General features: G+C 38.4%; 1 non-coding gene across 1 annotated transcript; it reads left to right on the top strand.

The window, feature by feature from the left end:
- Positions 1 to 20,752: 20,752 nt before the first annotated feature.
- On the top strand, positions 20,753 to 20,884 carry LOC115030038 (small nucleolar RNA SNORA71). The gene has a single exon (XR_003835630.1). It is a non-coding gene; the product is annotated as a small nucleolar RNA SNORA71 (small nucleolar RNA).
- Positions 20,885 to 21,224: the final 340 nt, after the last annotated feature.

Here is a 21,224-nt window from a genome sequence, read left to right on the forward strand (position 1 = left end):
TATGGCTATGAGGTAGCAGGGTCTGTCCCTGGTCTGAGCAGCCACTCGGAACCATATGTATGTCCAGGGGCTGTGCAGAACTGGTCTTGCCCCTCTCTGGCTACAGTGCCCTGGAGAGCTGGCCTCATCTCTCACCAACAACAGCATTCAGAAGAGTGGAACCTGTACCTTACCTAGGCTGTACAGTGGAGATGGCTCTGGTGGTGGAAGTGCTAGTGAGCTGACTTCAAAGTGCTGGAACTGCCACCTACCTCAGTCAGAAGAGCTGACCCCAGGATCATGAAAGCGAGTGAGCTAGCCTTGTTTCTTGTACTCTATAGCACTCTGGAGAGTGTCTGGAGGTGGGCCCAGCTACTTGCCTGGTGACACAGTAGAGGTGGCCTTGGTGGAGGAGGCACAAGTAAGTCAGCAATGTGGTCATGGGCACAGGAGAGCTAACCTATCCATTTATTCACTGTGAGTGGAGTGGGTATAGAGTGATACCCTGTCCACCTGTGATAGTTGGAACATCTGGCTCCAAAGTCATGAGAGCAGGACATCTGGACTCTGCCCCTCAATGATGGGAGTTTGAGTCCTGTACCTCTCCTGAGGAACTCATTGGAGCTAGTCCTGATGGCAAAGCCACAGGTGAGCCAGCCTCAGGGGTGTGAGAACAGGAGAGCTGGCCCCAATGCCTTGATGGCTGCTGCCCTCGGGGGAGTGCCCACACTCTGTAGTTCAACTTGGCAGCATAGTGGAGCTGGCTTCTGAATCATAGGTTAGTGGTAAGTCAACCCAAGTTCATGAAATCAGGAGAACTGCCCCTACCTCCTGCTGATAGTGGCATTGAGTGGTCTAGCCAGAGTAGTGTTGGAGAGCTTGATCTGGTGTTGTGGATACGGAAGAGCCAGCAGCCTCACCAAGTCAGCTATCACCCATGTCCATATTCAGAGATTTGACTTGGCTCACCACAAAATCTACACCGTCAGTAAACTGTTGGGGCACAGGAATGGGCCAGTCCTCTGGATCCAGAACTGTAGGATGCTCACAACACAGAACAAGAACAGGATAATTAGGAGGAGTCTGGCTGAGGATCCAATATTGATAACACCAAAGAAATCAGACCACCGAGTCATTGCAATGGCCATTTACATGTGAAACTGTGTGGACAGAGGTGTATATTGTGGACACACTGTGATACACTAGAGCTTCAATAATTAGATGTTTTCTATGCTTTGTTTGTCTTTATTTGGGGGACGGTTGCACTGGGGGAAGGGCAGAGGGTGATTATGAAGGGATGGGGAGCTGAGTAGGACTGGATTATATGATGTGAAACTTACAAAGAATCAATAAAAAGTTTGTGTTTTTTAAAAAGTCATATCTTAGGTAAAAAATAGAAAAGAAATAACCAGAATCTATAAATAAAATACTTAATCAGAAATAAAAAGTCTAACTGGAAAGATTTATAAAAGTATTTTTCCATTGTAAATATCTGTTTAATGCTCACATTTACATATGTGATTATTAGTACTGGATGTCCCATAATGGAAATAGTGAAGTGATTACAGAGAAAATGCTCTGAACACACAGAGGATGATTGAAAGTGAATTAGTAATACGCACACTGTAAGGGAAATCAAAATCCCATGAGAACAGCACAGCTGGGGCATTTTAAAAGGTCAGATGATGGCATGAATATTTGAATCATCTAAGGGCTGAAAAATTATTCATTTAAAGTGGTATCTTGGTCACAAAGAAATTGATATAACAAATAATATCATTGAGTTGTAGGAGACATTACTGTTGTGCTGTATCTTTTAATGCCGTTCACTGGGCTATGATTTAGTTCCATATGGAGTGCATATATCATCCAGGGCTTGCTTTATTTAGCCTTCATCCTCCCTGTGGGAATTTCCAGGATGGATGTGTTGCCTGGCTCTGGTCTTTAGCAATGGGACATTGGGAAGTGGTCAGGCCATCAGCTTGGACCCTCTCTGGTCCTTTGGCTTCATTAATAGGGCTTATTGCATATAAATGAGCAAAACTTGTTTCTCACCATGTGTTAGCCTACACACCTCACAACTCTGCCAGCATAGAGGTTATCACCATACACAACCCTAGAGTTTAAAATGTAATCAAGATCCAAAATGAACTTCTTTCCAACAGACTTTAGTCTGGTGTTATGTGGTGTGGCATGGCATGCATGTTGGGGGAGAAGCTGGGCTTCCATATCTTCTGACTCCTCCCTCTCAGGGTGTTCTGGCACCATTTCAAGCCAGACTGGAAGGACAAAGCACAGTCCAGAATGGGTGGGGTCTGCACAATCCTGGTCAGGCTAAGAGTGAGTGCCAGGGGGAGAGAGAGGCTTTCTCAGAGGATCTTAGTGTTGCAGCTCTTTTAGATAAAGGCCTTCTCTGCTGCAGACCTTCTTGGTCCACTGTCTGCGTAGAATGGGCCTCTAGTTGCAGGTGGACAAGGAGTCTGCGAACGAATGACAGACAGAAGCAACACAAGAGGTTGTGTAGAATCTGAATGTAATTTTTCAAGTCGAGCATCTAACTTTTTATACAGAAGAGCAACAAGAAACCAGGCGAGATACATCCTCTGAGTTACAGTGACACAATACAAAAGGAATTTCAACATCAAAAGAAGGTGGGGACCAGGCCACTGCCACTAAGAAAGGTACCAGGTGTAATGCTAGTCTATTGTTAAACCCACCACCAGGGGCTCTTAGTAAATGCCTGATTATGCTGTTTCTTTGGGCCTAGTGAAGAAACCTGTCTCAGGGGATTCCCTAACTCTTTCGCTAGGCCATTGTGAACCCACCTATTCGCTAGGCCATTGTGAATTCCCTTGTCTGGGTAAGACTGGCTATTGTCCCAAGTAAACACTCTGCAGACCAGCCCTGAGCTATTCCAGCTCCGTTCTTTGTAATGCCTAATTAGTTTCACCATCTCTACTAGATGTAAATTTGAATGCTATTGAATAGATAGCCTTCTCACTGAATTCCTACTGAATTCCAAGTTTGTCAGCATCAAGGATTTTCTATGACTTTGGAACACTGGCGAAGGCTTAGCTATGTCACAATTCAATCTTTAAAGGCACTTATAATAAAATAATACTAAAAGAGAGCACGTGGATCCATACACCCGACTAATACAGGGATAGGGTATGAGTATACATGAGTTATGAGAATGCCAAGGTTCCAGGAGGTTAAGTTTCTCTCAAACTCTTTGCCTCCTGAGTGCTTCCAGGCCTCTCAGCCTGCCAAGCAAGCTTCACTGGAGTGTGCGTAGCACTTCTCAGACCATCTTTATTGAAACAACTCTCCTAGACAATCATAGCTTGTGCACATACCTTTATTCAAGGTGAACCCATGATCTATCTGAACCTTGGAGAGTGGAAAGGAAAATCATTGGCTAGTGTTAAAAGTACTGTGAATGCTAGTGAATGGTTTTTATTTTATTTTAGTTTATTTTAGATGTACTTGCTGGGCAGGTTCTTATCAAGAAGACAGGAAATTGAACTTGTAAGTATGCCCAGCTAGAGGGTATGGGGGTGGGTGATCAGGAACACCAGACAAGGTCAGAGAAAGTCAATCTCTGCTAATAAAGAGAGTCATCCATTTGCACTTAGCTCAGAGGAGCCTTCTAGTCACAAGAGATTAAGACCTTAATTAGCAGCATTTCTTCATAGTGTTGGTAGTTTTAGCAACAGAAAATGGATCATTTCAAGTGGTTAGGATACGACTACTTAGGTATTTGTAACAATAGCATCATTTCCATCATTCTTGGGAAAATACTTGTCCTTCCAAACTCTAGAGGAGATACATAGAGATGAATTGATGGTAGCTCTACTTTCCATCCCAATGTTTGAAGATAGTGACTCCTTATTACCTGAAGTTAGCCAGGGTCATCTAAGCACGCCAGGACAGTGGGATAGGGCAGAAAATATGTGAGCTCTTGTTTGGTTTAGGACCCTGGGAGTAGGGACATATATTGGTATATATTTCACATATCAAAACAGTCCTGGCCTCCAGATTTTCTCAGCATCCCTCAGTCCCTACATGGCATACCCTGCCCCCAACCCTGAGTTTTCTAGCCCAGGAGCTGGGATGCCCTTCCCCCAGAGACCCTTTCCTATATAATCCAGATGTTTTGGTCTCTCTGTGTGTCTCTCTCTCCCTTTCTCCTTTTCTCTGTATCTTCTCCTTTCCTTCTCTCTTTGTGCATACACATGGCTCTTTCTCTCATTCTCTTTCCCTTCCACCCTGTTTTCTTCCCATGGTGACTTCCCTGGACTTGGTCTTAGGATCCAAGATCAGCTCCCCAATGAACCTGGCTGTACAAAAAAATCTGGCTTGAAATGCCCCATTTCACTGGTGGAGAAGTAACCCATCAGCTTTAGCATTTGGATATTTCTGGTCCAATACTCATTTCTTCAACATGTAGCAACTGGGAAACCTAGGTTTAGATCTCAGTCACACAAATGGAAAGCAACGATCATATGGTGGTCGAAGAGCAACTTTGTTGAGTCGGCTTTCTTTCTACTACTATTGGTCCTGGTGATGAGTTCACATCATCAGGTTTGGCAGCAGGCATGTTTACCTGCTATACCAAGTCATCATTCCTTCAACAGATTTGTTTAAAAAAATCAGATAAGCTGAGTCTATCAAGTGCTTATCTTATAAATATCAATATCAGAATTCTGACCCCCACATAAAAGAACCAGTACTGAAACACATACCTGTAATTTCAGTTATGAGGCTATATAGACACTTGGCTCTCTAGGGCTTGCAGGACAGCCAGTATAGCTACATAGGTGTGTGTGTGTGTGTGTGTGTGTGAGAGAGAGAGAGAGAGAAATCAAACCCAACCCCAAACAATCCAAAAACAGCAAGAAAAACATCAAAATTGAGTTGCCTGCCCCTGATTTTAGAAGTGATGCTATTTACTATAGCATAATCTCACCTTGACAGACCAGTCAGTTGAAAACCTTATAAACCTCTTTGAACAATCTGTTAGGAAGACAATGATGAAAGCAGACAAACTTGAGACTTACCTTAAACTATTTCAGATGACCACAATCACTGTGATAATCTGAGAAGTCACTCAGAGCAGGTTCATACAGTTTGCATTTTCTGTGGTATGGTTTCCACATTCTGAAAAAACGATAAGAGTAATCCTTGACTAGACAGAACTCCCAGCAGACAGGTCAGGTCTAGTTTCACAGACACTGGTGGGGAAAGCAATAATAGCTAAACTGTAAATTCATTGCTGCACTATAAAAATAATATTAGTAATAAGAGTGAGAAAATGAGAAAGTAGCAAAAACTTTCTAAATTGTGGGAAGAATAAAAATACTACAAATATAGGAAACTTGAACTAATTTAAAGAAGTCAAACAAAAAACATAAACAGAGATTAAAAATGTTATGCATAAACAGATGATAAAGTGTAAAACATAATTACAGAAAGAAATATAATTGCTTTTGTAGATAAGTGTGTTTTCTTCTAAGAAAAATGTCATCATTCCCACAAACTGTAAATGCTGGGGTGATCACAGTGGGGAGTTATAACTGATAATAATGATAATAATAAAAATAATAATATAAATAAAAATATAATAATAATAATAATAAATGTCAGAGCAGAGTGTTCAAAATCAGGTAAGTTTGGTTTGTAAGAGTCAGTCCTCAAAGAATATAAAAATACAGAAACATGGAAAGGAAGAAAGAAAATATTTAGGAATTATCTGTCTATGGAATACGAATTTAAAAGTGTTTAAAGATATAAACCGAGGAGTAGGGCCACAGGCCTCATCCGGCCGGATCAGCACCGGGGTAGCAGGAGCTCAGGGTTGCCTGACACCCGCCAGCTACCCACGAACCCCGCCGCAGGATTTTGGGACTGCTGGTGAGTGGAACACAGCTTCTGCTCCAATCCAATTGCGCGGGACCTGAGACTGCATTAGTTAGGGAAGCAGAAACCGGCCTGAGTAGGGCCACAGGCCTCATCCGGCCGGATCAGCACCGGGGTAGCGGGAGTGCAGGGTTGCCTGACACCCGCCAGCTACCCACGACCCCCGCCGCAGGATTTTGGGACTGCTGGTGAGTGGAACAAAGCTTCTGCTCCAGTCCAATCACGCGGGACCTGAGACTGCTCTGGTTGGGGAGAGAGAAATCCGGCCTACATAGGGCCACAACCCTCTTCCGGTCAGAAAAGCACCTGGGCAGCTGGGGCGCAGGGTCGGCTGACACTCACCCACAACACCCACCACAGGATCTTAAGACTTCTGGAGAGTGGAACACAGCTTCTGCTCCAATCCAATTGCACGCGGGACCAGAGACTGCATTAGTTAGGGAAGCAGAAAAACGGCCTGAGTAGGACCACAGGCCTCTTCCGGCTGGACCAGCACCGGGGTACCGTCAGCTACCCACGACCCCCGCTGCAGGATTTAGAGACTGCTGGTGAGTGGAACACAGCTTCTGCTCCAATCTTTAAACAGTGACAACGATAACAACTAACCCCAGAGATTACCAGATGGCGAAAGGTAAACGTAATAATCTTACTAACAGAAACCAAGACCACTCACCATCATCAGAACCCAGCACCCCCACTTCGCCCAGTCCAGGGCACCCCAACACACCGGAAAAGCTAGACACGGATTTAAAAGCATATCTCCTAATGATGATAGAGGACTTCAAGAAGGACTTTAATAACACACTTAAAGAAATGCAGGAGAACACTGCTAAACAGGCAGAAGACAATAAAGAGGAAGCACAAAAATCCCTTAAAGAATTGCAGGAGAACACTGCTAAAGAGTTACAAATCCTTAACGAAAAACAGGATAACATAATCAAACAGGTAGAAGTCCTTACAGAAAAACAGGAAAACACATCCAAACAGATGATGGAAATGAACAAAACCATACTAGACCTAAAAAGGGAAGTAGACACAATAAAGAAAACCCAAAATGAGGCAACACTGGAGATAGAAACCCTAGGAAAGAAATCTGGAACCATAGATACGAGCATCAGCAACAGAATACAAGAGATGGAAGAGAGAATCTCAGGTGCAGAAGATTCCATAGAGAACATCGGCACAACAATCAAGGAAAATGTAAAATGCAAAAAGATCCTAACTCAAAACATCCAAGAAATACAGGACACAATGAGAAGACCAAACCTACGGATAATAGGAGTGGATGAGAATGAAGATTTTCAACTCAAAGGACCAGCAAACATCTTCAACAAAATTATAGAAGAAAACTTCCCAAATCTAAAGAAAGAGATGCCCATGAACATACAAGAAGCCTACAGAACTCCAAATAGACTGGACCAGAAAAGAAATACCTCCCAACACATAATAATCAGAGCAACAAATGCTCTAAATAAAGATAGAATACTAAAAGCAGTAAGAGAAAAAGGCCAAGTAACATATAAAGGCAAGCCTATCAGAATTACACCAGATTTTTCACCAGAGACTATGAAAGCCAGAAGATCCTGGACGGATGTTATACAGACACTAAAAGAACACAAATTCCAGCCCAGGCTACTATACCCAGCCAAACTCTCAATTAACATAGATGGAGAAACCAAAGTATTCCACGACAAAACCAAATTCACACATTATCTCTCCACGAATCCAGCCCTTCAAAGGATAATAACAGAAAAAAACCAATACAAGGACAGGAACCACGCCCTAGAAACAACAAGAAGGTAATCCCTCAACAAACCTAAAAGAAGACAGCCACAAGAACAGAATGCCAACTTTAACAACAAAAATAACAGGAAACAACAATTACTTTTCCTTAATATCTCTTAATATCAATGGACTCAACTCCCCGATAAAAAGACATAGACTAACAAACTGGCTACACAAACAAGACCCAACATTTTGCTGCTTACAGGAAACTCATCTCAGAGAAAAGGATAGACACTACCTCAGAATGAAAGGCTGGAAAACAATTTTCCAAGCAAATGGCATGAAGAAACAAGCTGGAGTAGCCATTCTAATATCTGATAAGATTGACTTCCAACCCAAAGTCATTAAAAAAGACAGGGAGGGACACTTCATACTCATCAAAGGTAAAATCCTCCAAGAGGAACTATCAATCCTGAATATCTATGCTCCAAATACAAAGGCAGCCACATTCATTAAAGAAACTTTAGTAAAGCCCAAAGCACACATTGCACCTCATACAATAATAGTGGGAGACTTCAACACACCACTTTCACCAATGGACAGATCATGGAAACAGAAACTAAACAGGGACACAGTGAAACTAAGAGAAATCATGAATCAAATGGACCTGGCAGATATCTACAGAACATTCTATCCTAAAACAAAAGGATATACCTTCTTCTCAGCACCTCATGGTACCTTCTCCAAAATTGACCACATAATTGGTCACAAAACAGGCCTCAACAGATACAAAAATATTGAAATTGTCCCATGCATCCTATCAGATCACCATGGACTAAGGCTGATCTTCCATAACAAAATAAATAATAGAAAGCCAACCTTCACGTGGAAACTGAACAACACTCTTCTCAATGATACCTTGGTCAAGGAAGGAATAAAGAAAGAAATTAAGGACTTTTTAGAGTTCAATGAAAATGAAGCCACAACATACCCAAACTTATGGGACGCAATGAAAGCATTTCTAAGAGGAAAACTCATAGCTCTGAGTGCCTCCAAAAGGAAACTAGAGAGAGCACACATTAGCAGCTTGACAACACACCTAAAAGCACTAGAACAAAAGGAAGCAAATTCACCCAAGAGGAGTAGACGGCAGGAAATAATCAAACTCAGGGGTGAAATCAACCAAGTGGAAACAAGAAAAACTATTCAAAGAATCAACCAATCAAGGAGCTGGTTCTTTGAGAAAATCAACAAGATAGATAAACCCTTAGCCAGACTCACTAGAGGGCACAGGGAAAGCATCCTAATTAACAAAATCAGAAATGAAAAAGGAGACATAACAACAGATCCTGAAGACATCCAAAACACCATCAGATCCTTCTACCAAAGGCTATACTCAACAAAACTGGAGAACCTGGATGAAATGGAGAAGTTCCTAGACAGATACCAGGTACCAAAGTTGAATCAAGATCAGGTTAATGATCTAAACAGCCCTATATCCCCCAAAGAAATAGAAGCAGTCATTAATAGTCTCCCAACTAAAAAAAAGCCCAGGACCAGATGGGTTTAGTGCAGAGTTCTATCAGACCTTCAAAGAAGATCTAATCCCAGTTCTTCACAAACTATTCCACAAAATAGAAACAGAAGGTACTCTACCCAACTCATTCTATGAAGCAACAATTACTCTGATACCTAAACCACAAAAAGACCCAACAAAGATAGAAAACTTCAGACCAATATCCCTTATGAATATTGATGCAAAAATCCTCAATAAAGTTCTTGCTAACCGAATCCAAGAACACATCAAAACAATCATCCATCCTGACCAAGTAGGTTTCATCCCAGGGATGCAGGGATGGTTCAATATACGGAAATCCATCAACGTAATCCAGTATATAAACAAACTCAAAGACAAAAACCACATGGTCATCTCCTTAGATGCGGAAAAAGCATTTGACAAGATCCAACACCCATTCATGATAAAAGTCTTGGAAAGATCAGGAATTCAAGGCCCATACCTAAACATGATAAAAGCAATCTACAGCAAACCAGTAGCCAACATCAAAGTAAATGGTGAGAAGCTTGAAGCAATCCCTCTAAAATCAGGGACTAGACAAGGCTGTCCACTTTCTCCATACCTATTCAACATAGTACTTGAAGTCCTAGCCAGAGCAATTCGACAACAAAAGGAGATCAAAGGGATACAAATTGGAAAAGATGAAGTCAAAATATCACTTTTTGCAGATGATATGATAGTATATATAAGTGACCCTAAAAATTCCACCAGAGAACTCCTAAGCCTGATAAACAGCTTCGGTGAAGTAGCTGGATATAAAATTAACTCAAACAAATCAATGGCCTTTCTCTACACAAAGAATAAACAGGCTGAGAAAGAAATTAGGGAAACAACACCCTTCTCAATAGTCACAAATAATATAAAATATCTTGGCGTGACTCTAACTAAGGAAGTGAAAGATCTGTATAATAAAAACTTCAAGTCTCTGAAGAAAGAAATTATAGAAGATCTCAGAAGATGGAAAGATCTCCCATGCTCATGGATTGGCAGGATCAACATTGTAAAAATGGCTATCTTGCCAAAAGCAATCTACAGATTCAATGCAATCCCCATCAAAATTCTAAATCAATTCTTCAACGAATTAGAAAGTGCAATCTGCAAATTCATCTGGAATAACAAAAAACCTAGGATAGCAAAAACTCTTCTCAAGGATAAAAGAACCTCTGGTGGAATCACCATGCCGGACCTAAAGCTCTACTACAGAGCAATTGTGATAAAAACTGCATGGTACTGGTATAGTGACAGACAAATAGACCAATGGAATAGAATTGAAGACCCAGAAATGAACCCACACACCTATGGTCACTTGATCTTCGACAAGGGAGCTAAAAACATCCAGTGGAAGAAAGACAGCATTTTCAACAAATGGTGCTGGCACAACTGGTTGTTAACATGTAGAAGAATGCGAATCGATCCATTCCTATCTCCTTGTACTAAGGTCAAGTCTAAGTGGATCAAGGAACTTCACATAAAACCAGAGACACTGAAACTTATAGAGGAGAAAGTGGGGAAAAGCCTTGAAGATATGGGCACAGGGGAAAATTTCCTGAATAGAACAGTAATGGCTTGTGCTGTAAGATCGAGAATTGACAAGTGGGACCTCATGAAACTACAAAGCTTCTGCAAGGCTAAAGACACCATCAATAAGACAAAAAAACCACCAACAGATTGGGAAAGGATCTTCACCTATCCTAAATCAGATAAGGGACTAATATCCAATATATATAAAGAACTCAAGAAGGTGGACTCCAGAAAGTCAAATAACCCCATTAAAAAATGGGGCTCAGAACTGAACAAAGAATTCTCACCTGAGGAATACCGAATGGCAGAGAAGCACCTGAAAAAATGTTCAACATACTTAATCATCAGGGAAATGCAAATCAAAACAACCCTGAGATTCCACCTCACACCAGTCAGAATGGCTAAGATCAAAAATTCAGGTGACAGCAGATGCTGGCGAGGATGTGGAGAAAGAGGAACACTCCTCCATTGTTGGTGGGATTGCAAGCTTGTACAACCACTCTGGAAATCAGTCTGGCGGTTCCTCAGAAAATTGGACATAGTACTACCGGAGGATCCAGCAATACCTCTCCTGGGCATATATCCAGAAGATGTCCCAACCGGTAAAAAGGACACATGCTCCACTATGTTCATAGCAGCCCTATTTATAATAGCCAGAAGCTGGAAAGAACCCAGATGTCCCTCAACAGAGGAATGGATACAGAAATTATGGTACATTTACACAATGGAGTACTACTCAGCTATTAAAAAGAATGAATTTATGAAATTCCTAGCCAAAAGGATGGACCTGGAGGGCATCATCTTGAGTGAAGTAACACAATCACAAAAGAACTCACACAATATGTATTCATTGATAAGTGGATATTAGCCCAAAACTTAGGATACCCAAGATATAAGATACAATTTGCTAAACGCATGAAACTCAAGAAGAATGAAGACCAAAGTGTGGACACTGTGCACCTTCTTAGAATTGGGAACAAAACACCCAGGGAAGGAGTTACAGAGACAAAGTTCGTAGCTGTGATGAAAGGATGGGCCATTTAGAGACTGCTGTATCCAGGGATCCGTCCCATAATCAGCTTCTAAACGCTGACACCATTGCATACACTATCAAGATTTTGCTGAAAGGACCCAAATATAGCTGTCTCTTGTGAGACTATGCCGGGGCCTAGCAAACACAGGAGTGGATGTTCACAGTCAGCTATTGGATGTATCACAGGGCTCCCAATGGAGAAGCTAGAGAAAGTACCCAAGGAGCTAAAGGGATCTGCAACCCTATTGTTGGAACAACATGATGTACTAACCAGAACCCTGGAGCTCTTGTCTCTAGCTGCATATGTATCGAAAGATGGCCTAGTCGGCCATCAATGGAAAGAGAGGCCCATTGGACTTGCAAACTTTATATGCCCCAATATAGGGGAATGCCAGGGCCAAAAGAATGGGAATGGGTGGGTAGGGAAGTGGGGGGCGCTATGGGGGACTTTTGGGATAGTATTGGAAATGTAATTGAGGAAAATATGTAATAAAAATATTAAAAAAAAATTAAAAAAAAAAAGCAGTTAAGAGAAAGAAAAAAAAAAGATATAAACCGAGTTGTATGGAGTGTTTCTACTGAAGAACAGTCCACATTCTATGCCATCATAGACATTTACAACAAAAGTGGATCTGAGAAGCAATGGAGAATGATCTATCATTATATACAATTCCCAGTTACTGATATTCAAAGTAATGACGTCTAAAACAGTCTTTAGAAATTGAATACTTATATATCACTCATTTAGTGGAAATACACTGACCACACAATTGGAGAATATGTGCTATGGTAGTGTGCGTTTGTTATGGTGTACCTGAAGAGAAAAATATCCAAGATGCCTGAATAAGACACATGGAAACTTTTCTTAGGGCTGACTGGCATGGCTGCCAAGGCAAAGTTTCTAGATGCAGCCACAACCTCATTTGTTCAAGTTTTTGTTTTTGTTTTTGTTTTAATTAGACATTTTCTTTACTTACATTTCAAATGTTATCCCCTTTCCTATTTTCCCCTCCAAAAATCCCCTATCCCTTCACCACTCCTCCTGCTCCCCAACCCACCCACTCCCATTCCTGGTCCTGGCATTCCTCTATACCAGGGCATATTCACAGGACCAAGGGTCTCTCCTCCCATTGATGACCTACTAGGCCATCCTCTGCTACATACATAGCTAGAGTCATAAGTTCCACGATGTGTTTACTTTGATTGGTGGTATAATTCCAAGAAGCTTGGGGGTACTGGTTAGTTCATATTGTTGTTCCTCCTATGGGGCTTCAGACACCTTCAGCTCCCTGGGTACTTTCTCTGGCTCCTTCATTGGGCACCTTGTGCTCCTCCGTCCAATGGATGACTGTGAGCAACCACTTCTGTGTTTGCCAGGCATTGGTAGAGCCTCGGAGGAGACCGTTATTTCAGGCTCCTGCCAGCAGGCTCTTTTTGGCATCTGCTTAGTGACTGGGTTTGGTGGTTGTTTATGGGGTGGATCCCCAAGTAGAGCAGTCTTTGGATGGTTGTTCCTTCAAGCTCTGCTCCAAACTTTTTCTCTGTAACTACTTCCATGGGTATTTTGTTCCCCATTTTAAGAAGGAACGAAGTATCTACACTTTGGTCTTCCTTCTTCTTGAGTTTCATGTGTTTTTCAAATTGTATCTTGGGTATTCTAAGTTTCTGGGCTAATATCCACTTATCAGTGAGTGCATATCATGTGTGTTCTTTTATAGTTGGGTTACTTCACTCAAGTTTTTAAAGATAAAAACCACAATTGTAACATATACATAAAGGCAGTTCTCTTGGACATCTGCAGCAAGGAAGGCTTTTGTTTTTGTTTGTTGGTTGTTTCTTTTTGTTTGTTTGATTGATTGATTTTTTTTGGTGTTTGATTTTTGGTGTCTGTTTGTTTCAGAAGCAGAGAGGTTGTAATTAAGTGGCCAAGCAGTTCTCAATACCCCGGAGATCATATTGTATAGGAATTTACAGCAGGCTCAGCAATAGTTTAACAGTTTATGGCCAGTACAAGTGAACAGAGACTAGTTTATACAAGAAATGTTTTAGTAATCACACTATAGGGATACTTTCACAAGATGCCATAATTATAGTTCAGTCACTTCCACCATTTTGATCATTTATAAAATTATTAAACAACCACTGAGTTCTACAATGATTTTGTGATTTGGCATATACTCTCACAAACATACACCTATGTTTAATCCCTCTTTTATATAGATAGGAAGACAGATATGCATGAACAGATATTATTTAATTACATATTGACATATAAATCTATATTTGTAAAAGAAAGAAGTGATTTTTCTTACAGTTGGATCTTTGTACATACACATATGCACATATAGTCCTATATACACACATATATTTATATATTCATAAATAAGTGTATTTTCATTTGTATTATTTACAAATTTACCTGTATCAATCCATAAATGGAAATAATTATATTTGTAGGCAAGAAAGGGACCATTTCACATCAATTTAAATATTTGGATTAAAAGATGTGGAAAACACAGACCAAGATTCAATATTTTGAGCAATTTTGTTCAATCCAAACATAAACAATTTCTTCTTGAAGACCTAACGTGATTTCAAAACATCAGACATTTATTGAAGAATAAAGAGTATTCCAAAACCATACATGTATATTTTAATGTTTTAAAAAGAAATGTTCAAATAAGAAAAGCCAGAGTCCAGAATATTTGCCACAGGTCATTCAGATGAAAACGATGCATGAGTTTTGGTGTACTATGTCTCTAGGAAGTTTCCAGAGACAATTCTTATAAAGAATTTGAGATATGGTAGCTAGCAACTTTGGCTTGGGTTTTAAAAATTCCTTTGTAAAGTCTGCTTTGTCTATGTTGCTGAGTGACTGGGCATACTTGTGAAAACCTGGCTCTTATGCCAAATCCTTTCTTCATTTTTGTTCCTGTTCTGCATTGCTACGAGAAAATCTCTAGGTAGGTTCAATGAAGTATTGATAGGTATAAATTATCAGTTGTTTCCCCAGGCACAAGAGCTATCTTTCCTCTCCTTTCTCAAAGACTTCTATAAAAGACATTTTTGTTAGTTACACTTTAGAAATTAGAAATGTGCCACCCAGCACTGTTGACACCCTCAAAGGTAGCACTTGACCAAGGTAGAAATGAGACTTGATAAATCAATACTTTCACCCTTACTTTCCCAGGTAGAAGGAAATAAAGTATTAAGTGATAATGACTCATTCAGGGTTTCAAAACAAGAGTGAATCTTGTAATAGATTCTTATTTTATATCACCCTAAAACCCCTTACCCACCTTGCCTTTATCAAAGCACATTAATTCAGGCCTTCCTCAAGTGTTGACATCATGGTTCCTTAGTTTTCATCTTTAAGTTCATTAATAAGTGAAGGGAATTCATTTAGAAAGTACTTTCCTATAGTACCAAATGCTGAAAGAAAAAATATTTTATAAACATTGATACCTGTTAGTAACATTGGGATTGTAAATAGCAGAGTGGGATAAATGGAAGAATTTTCCAAATTGTACAACTAAAATTTTAATATATGGTATTACTTGGTACTACCATGCTTCTTTTTCTTTTTCTTTTTCTTTTTCTTTTTCTTTTTCTTTTTCTTTTTCTTTTTCTTTTTCTTTTTCTTTTTCTTTTTCTTTTTCTTTTTCTTTTTCTTTTTCTTTTCCTTTCCCTTTCTCTTTCTCTTTCTCTTTCTCTTTCTCTTTCTCTTTCTCTTTCTTTCTCTTTCTCCTTCCTTTCTCCTTCTTTTCTCCTTCTCCTTCTCTTCCTCCTCTTCCTCCTCCTCCTCCTCCTCCTCCTTCTCCTTCTCCTCCTCCTCCTCCTCCTTCTTCTTCTTCTTCTTTTTCTTCTTCTTTTTCTTCTCTCTTTCTCTTTTCTTTCTTTTCTTTTCTTTTCTTTTCTTTTCTTTTCTTTTCTTTTCTTTTTGGTCAAATTAACACAAGCTAGATTTGTCTGAAAGAGGAACCCCAATTGATAAAATATCTCTATCAGTTTGCCTGTAAAAAATGTTTGTAGTGTAAGAAAGGTACAAAGATATTGTAAGATCCAGCTCATTTTGAACTGGACAGGTAGTCCTGTGTTGTATAAGAAAACATGAAAAAAACTTCTTTTCTTGCCATGGGGAGAAAGAAAGTAAGCAGTATTGCATTATTTCTCCATGATTGTTTTATCATCTCCTGAATTCAGGTGCCTGGTTTGAATCCCTGTCCTGGCTTACTTAAATGATGAATTCTTACCTAAGAGTTGCTCAATTAAATAAACTCCTCTTTACTCTATCTAGGGTTTAGAGATGGGGTTTTATCACCGAAGGAGAAACCCAAACTAACACAGAAAAAAAATCTGATTCTTGTTTTCTAACTTACAAATACACAAAAATCAGTTCCATATTAATGAAAATAAAGGCATACAATAGGATGTTAGTATTTCTTTCAGCTGAGAACACACAGATATCTTTTTGACATTCAGTATATATCTAAAACTCTATTAAGTGTGCTGCAAAGAACAGTTATATCCTAGAAATAAGTCATATTTGCTTTTAGAATTCTAAGGCTACAGAGTCAGGACTCTTCTGAGATTCTACCTGGAATAGAACTTACATTGCTGTCCCTTCAAGGCCTATTTAACTGGACTTGCCGAACAGATTCTACTGTAAATGTTCCTCACCCTCACACAAACCCTTCACATGAAGTCTGTTTTTGATAATACCTACCTAAGGTAAGATGTAGAAAGGGAGTAAAGTTCAAGATTTATCAAGCAACTGGATATTAAAACCATGCTGTAGCTTGTATATCCAAGAGAAGAGCTAAATAGAAACAATAGAGGAAAGGAAACATAATATTAAGTGCTTGTGAGAATACAATCCAGCCAGAATTCTAAAAGCATTGCTAAGAGAAGAAGGCATTTGATCAACTACTAAATAGCATAGAAAATACCACTCAATACCTCCTAGGTTTAATCTACCAACATCCAATAGTCTCACAACCCAGTGATGTAATTTTGTGGTATTTGTTTAATAGAAACATATATATTTGTTTCTGACTCTGTCTCTGTCTGTCTGTCTGTCTATGTGTTTACATGTAGGTGTTCTTTGAAATGTAGAGAATGTTCAAGGCAGTTCTATATCTAATTAATTAATGATATAAATATATGCATACAGATATAGACATACATACACATATGCTTACATATACATATAGATACAGACATAGACACACATAGAGACATCTATAACTATCTATATCTATATCATCTACATCTCTATCATCTATATCTCTATCATCTCTATCTATATCATCTATCTGTATATCTATATAGTCTATAGCAATATATCTATATTTATATCTATATCTACATCTATATCTCTATCATCTCTATCTATATCATCTATATTTATATCTATATCTACATTTATATCTCTATCATCTATATCTGTATTATGTATATGTATTCATCTAAATCTATATCTATATGTATATCATCTATATCTATATTTTTATATGTATATATATATCATCTATATCTTTCATATATAACTATATCTATATACATCACTCAGCCCAGGAGATTTTATACTATTCCCCCTAAAGGATGAAAACTGGGCATGGAAGACTGATTTTTCTAATTCTGTTAGAGCAGAAGAAATATAGCCTGGAAAGGTATGCTTAAAATGCTACTATGTATTTGTAAAGCATAATTCTACCAGTAGAAATTGATGCTATAGAACGAGATTAGGTTCAGATATACAGCCATTCTTTATCTTCTGCATACCACAAGGGTCTGAAAACTGGTATTATACATTTTCAACCCCTGCAGTCGTGAACTTAAATAAGTGGCACATTTTTAGAGTAGTCGTATTAGTGCATCACACAAAGATATGCTACCATGGTGACTGACATTAGACACACATTTGTAGTTCTATTTCTTGAAATACAGTATTAATACATTTTGCCGATTTTGTCAGGCCTATGGTTCACTCCTTTACCCATAGGTATAGAAACACTTTAGATTCCCCTTTTCTTTCCATTTTAATTAATTGTAGCAAAGGTTAAATATTTTCTACCTATTGCAAAGACACTTCTTTGGGACAAACTGTGGTAATATCAGTTCAGTAATACTGTAAACAATGTTTTAAATTAAATTAAATTAAATGTGAAAATTTAGTTGCAGTGGAACTGTTGAAAAGTCTAGACAATCGGTGAGAATAAAAGGCTGTTGAGTGGAGTGCATAGGTCCTCGAGACTGATAATCCCAGAAGTCTAATTGACCAAGCTCCTCCCCAGACATTTCTGTTCATATCCCTACCATGTTTCCCAGCCTGACAGTGTTGCCAAGCAGCAAACCTCCTAGGCCCACCCAAGGATGCCTACCTGTATAGCAACCACAACAGGCAGTGCACTGGGACAATCACGACCTTTTAGGGAGCAATTTACTTTGTCACTGAATATTAATAAGCATTCTTTATTCAAAGAAGCTGTGCTTCACTCCTTTAATTTCCATATAAACTCTAACTTACAGACTCAAAACAGAGCATTATTGGGTTTTTTTAACTCCCTCTGATCAACTTTCTTCCTTCTTCCATATGTCTTCGTATTCTCTGCTGTCCTCATGGGTGCTTGAATGTCCAACCCATACAATGAATCTGTGATTTTCATAACATCAAACTCATTTTATTTTCAATAAAATTGGCGTTCATAGGGCTCATATGTTAACTCACGTTTTGGCTTAAGCACTGATAATTCAAATATCTTTAAGTCAGATATGAAATATTTAATCATGGTTAAATAGCAGCTGTATTGTTAACTGGGCACCTTAAATGTAAATTTCATCTTACGAGTGAAAGACACTGATGATTTAAAACTTATCCAATCTTGATAAGCAAAATCATGTTTCCTTGCTCCCAGCACCACTTGTGGAAGGTGGGTCTGCTTCCGAGGAGGTCCATGGGCTATGGCTTTGGGGAGTACAAAGTAGTGACCGTAAGTCAGAGCCTGCTTTTACTGGTAGAACAACTCTCACTGTCTTATCTGCATCTGTTATGAAGAAAAATCTATTACTGTAGATCCTTTAAACCCAGACTAGACATTTGAACTGTCATTTTCACCTCTGATTTCCATCAAGGTTCATAAAGCTTTTAAAGGCACTGAGTAATGTATCCTGTATATCAAGATCCACAAAAGGCACCCTTTCTGTTCTACAGGGGTGAGAGGCAGAGCGCCGGACTCTTTGTAGTCCACAACCAGGGAGTTCAAAAGCACCAACAAAGGACTTTTATGCAGCCAAGGACTTTTTTCTATTACTTTTATTCGGAGCAAAATGTATTCAGCCAAGAAAGAATGGGAAATGTGGTCTTAAAATAATTTCTGTGGCAGAAACTGGATTTCAAATGATATAATGAACTAATGTGCGGGAAAGGGAAGGAAATAATTAGCTCAAACAAGGCATTTGATAGAGTTAGCAAAAAATAATTGATATACATTTTATGTGGCTCTTATAAAAGGACTATATGGGTAAATTAACAGTCTTTATGGCTCTATTTGAAAATGTAGGTGCATGTTAAATATCAGTATGACATCTTATTCATACAGTAGATTATTTACATACTTTTGTCTCTTTATAAACCAAAAATTATGTTATTTTTAATAGCAAAATTTCTATTTTCCATTTAGAATTGCAATTTTAGTATACATATCTTCTCTATGATTTAACAGAAATGCGACACAATTTATAAATTACAAAAACAATGAAACAGCAACATGTAAAACATTCAAACATAACTTTAATTATAATAAGAATTTAAAAAATAAAGAATTGATCTACCTGATTTTTGAAAAAAATGTAAGTGGAAGTTAATGTCTGCTATGCTAATATATACCTGTAATTCTAGAACTTGAAAGGTAGAAACAGGGTTAGCAGAAGTCCAAGGTCATTTTGGGTCACACAATTGTCTATCTCAAAATTAGGAGCTAATTGGATAAAGTTAACAGTAGTTCAAGTCATTTATTGGGTTGGACATGGAATTGTGTTAATCAGTCCATATTCCCAATGCAGACTATCTATCTACCTACCTATCTGTCTGTCTATCTATCTATCTATCTATCTATCTATCTATCTATCTATCTATCTATCTATCTATATTGCATTGCATTTAGTTAATTGCAGAGATTGGAAACTGTTATGGTCCTGCAAATACCTACATCCCAGGACTAGTGTTTGGGTATGTCATTAAGTAGCTTTGCACTCCTACCTGTGCTTCAGGCAGAAAGTTATCAAAGTGTATAGCAAAGTATAAAATGTGTAAAGCATGACTTACCTGGGTTTTATCTCTAATGTCAATGCATTACTCTTAGATTTGGGCAAGGCTCATAGTTATCAATATTTAATTTCCCATTGATAGGCTTATGGGCTGATACAATCAGCAATTAATAACTTTAATGTTTTGAAATACTATGTGTAGACTTGCATAAGTGGGAAATAAGAAGGTTCGCGTTGGCATTTAGATTTCTTTACTGGATGTTGAGAAAGTATTATACAAATAGTATTAAAAATACTTTTGGTCTGTTAAGATGTCTTATTAGGATAAATACAAAGTTTATAAACAGTAAGCGTATTTTAGTCACACTTAAAAAATTAGAGAGACAACATATTAAATCCAAATGAGTTAGAAGGAAAAAAAAGGCTACTCAGAATCATTTGCAAGGAACTTAAGAACATTTTGCAACAATATTGTCAGTAGGAAAAGCATGTTGCAATGGCAAAATGTCTGAGGAAGTTAGTTCACATAAATATTAAATAATTTAAATTTATAAAACGTATTATAAAAAGAGAAATAAATTAAAAATTCAGAATTCACATTAATCAGAATTAAATGTATAAAACTCAATGAACTTAAAACACTGTTAGAATAGGCATCAAACTATTAGACATTACACTATTAAAAAATAAAATTTAAAGATATAAAATTTTTATAGAAAATTACTTTGAGCCCCTGTATTTGAAAGTGATTGTGGGCTGCCGGTGCCCTGGGCATTGATGCTGCAGGGAGAGGATGCTGAAAGCCTTTCCCCGTGTTTGGAGGATCTACACTTGTCCTTGCCAAACGCTGGTGCTTTTTAATAAATCTTCCTTCTCACAGCCTAAAAAAAGAAAATTACTTTGAAAATTATTTTAATGTTTTTTTTCTTTACTCCAGCATAGTATCTATTTAGGTTTTTACTAATTTAAATACCATTCATTAATTGAAATATAATTAACTCTCTAATGTTGATCATGCTATATATGTAGAAATGAATTCAATTTTAATGGAACTGTTTCAGTTCACAATTAGCCTAATAATGTGCAGAAGTTAAATGAAAAACTAAAAGCTAAAGCCAGAATAAAAGTGAGTTCTGGTCATTCTACTAAAACGAAGATGAGGAAAGAAACTTGGTGAGAAACTTAGTTTAGTGAAACTGAGAA

This window comes from Mus caroli, unplaced genomic scaffold, assembly GCF_978045245.1.
Source record: "Mus caroli unplaced genomic scaffold, Mus_caroli_1 scaffold_20, whole genome shotgun sequence".
Lineage (NCBI taxonomy): Eukaryota > Metazoa > Chordata > Mammalia > Rodentia > Muridae > Mus > Mus caroli.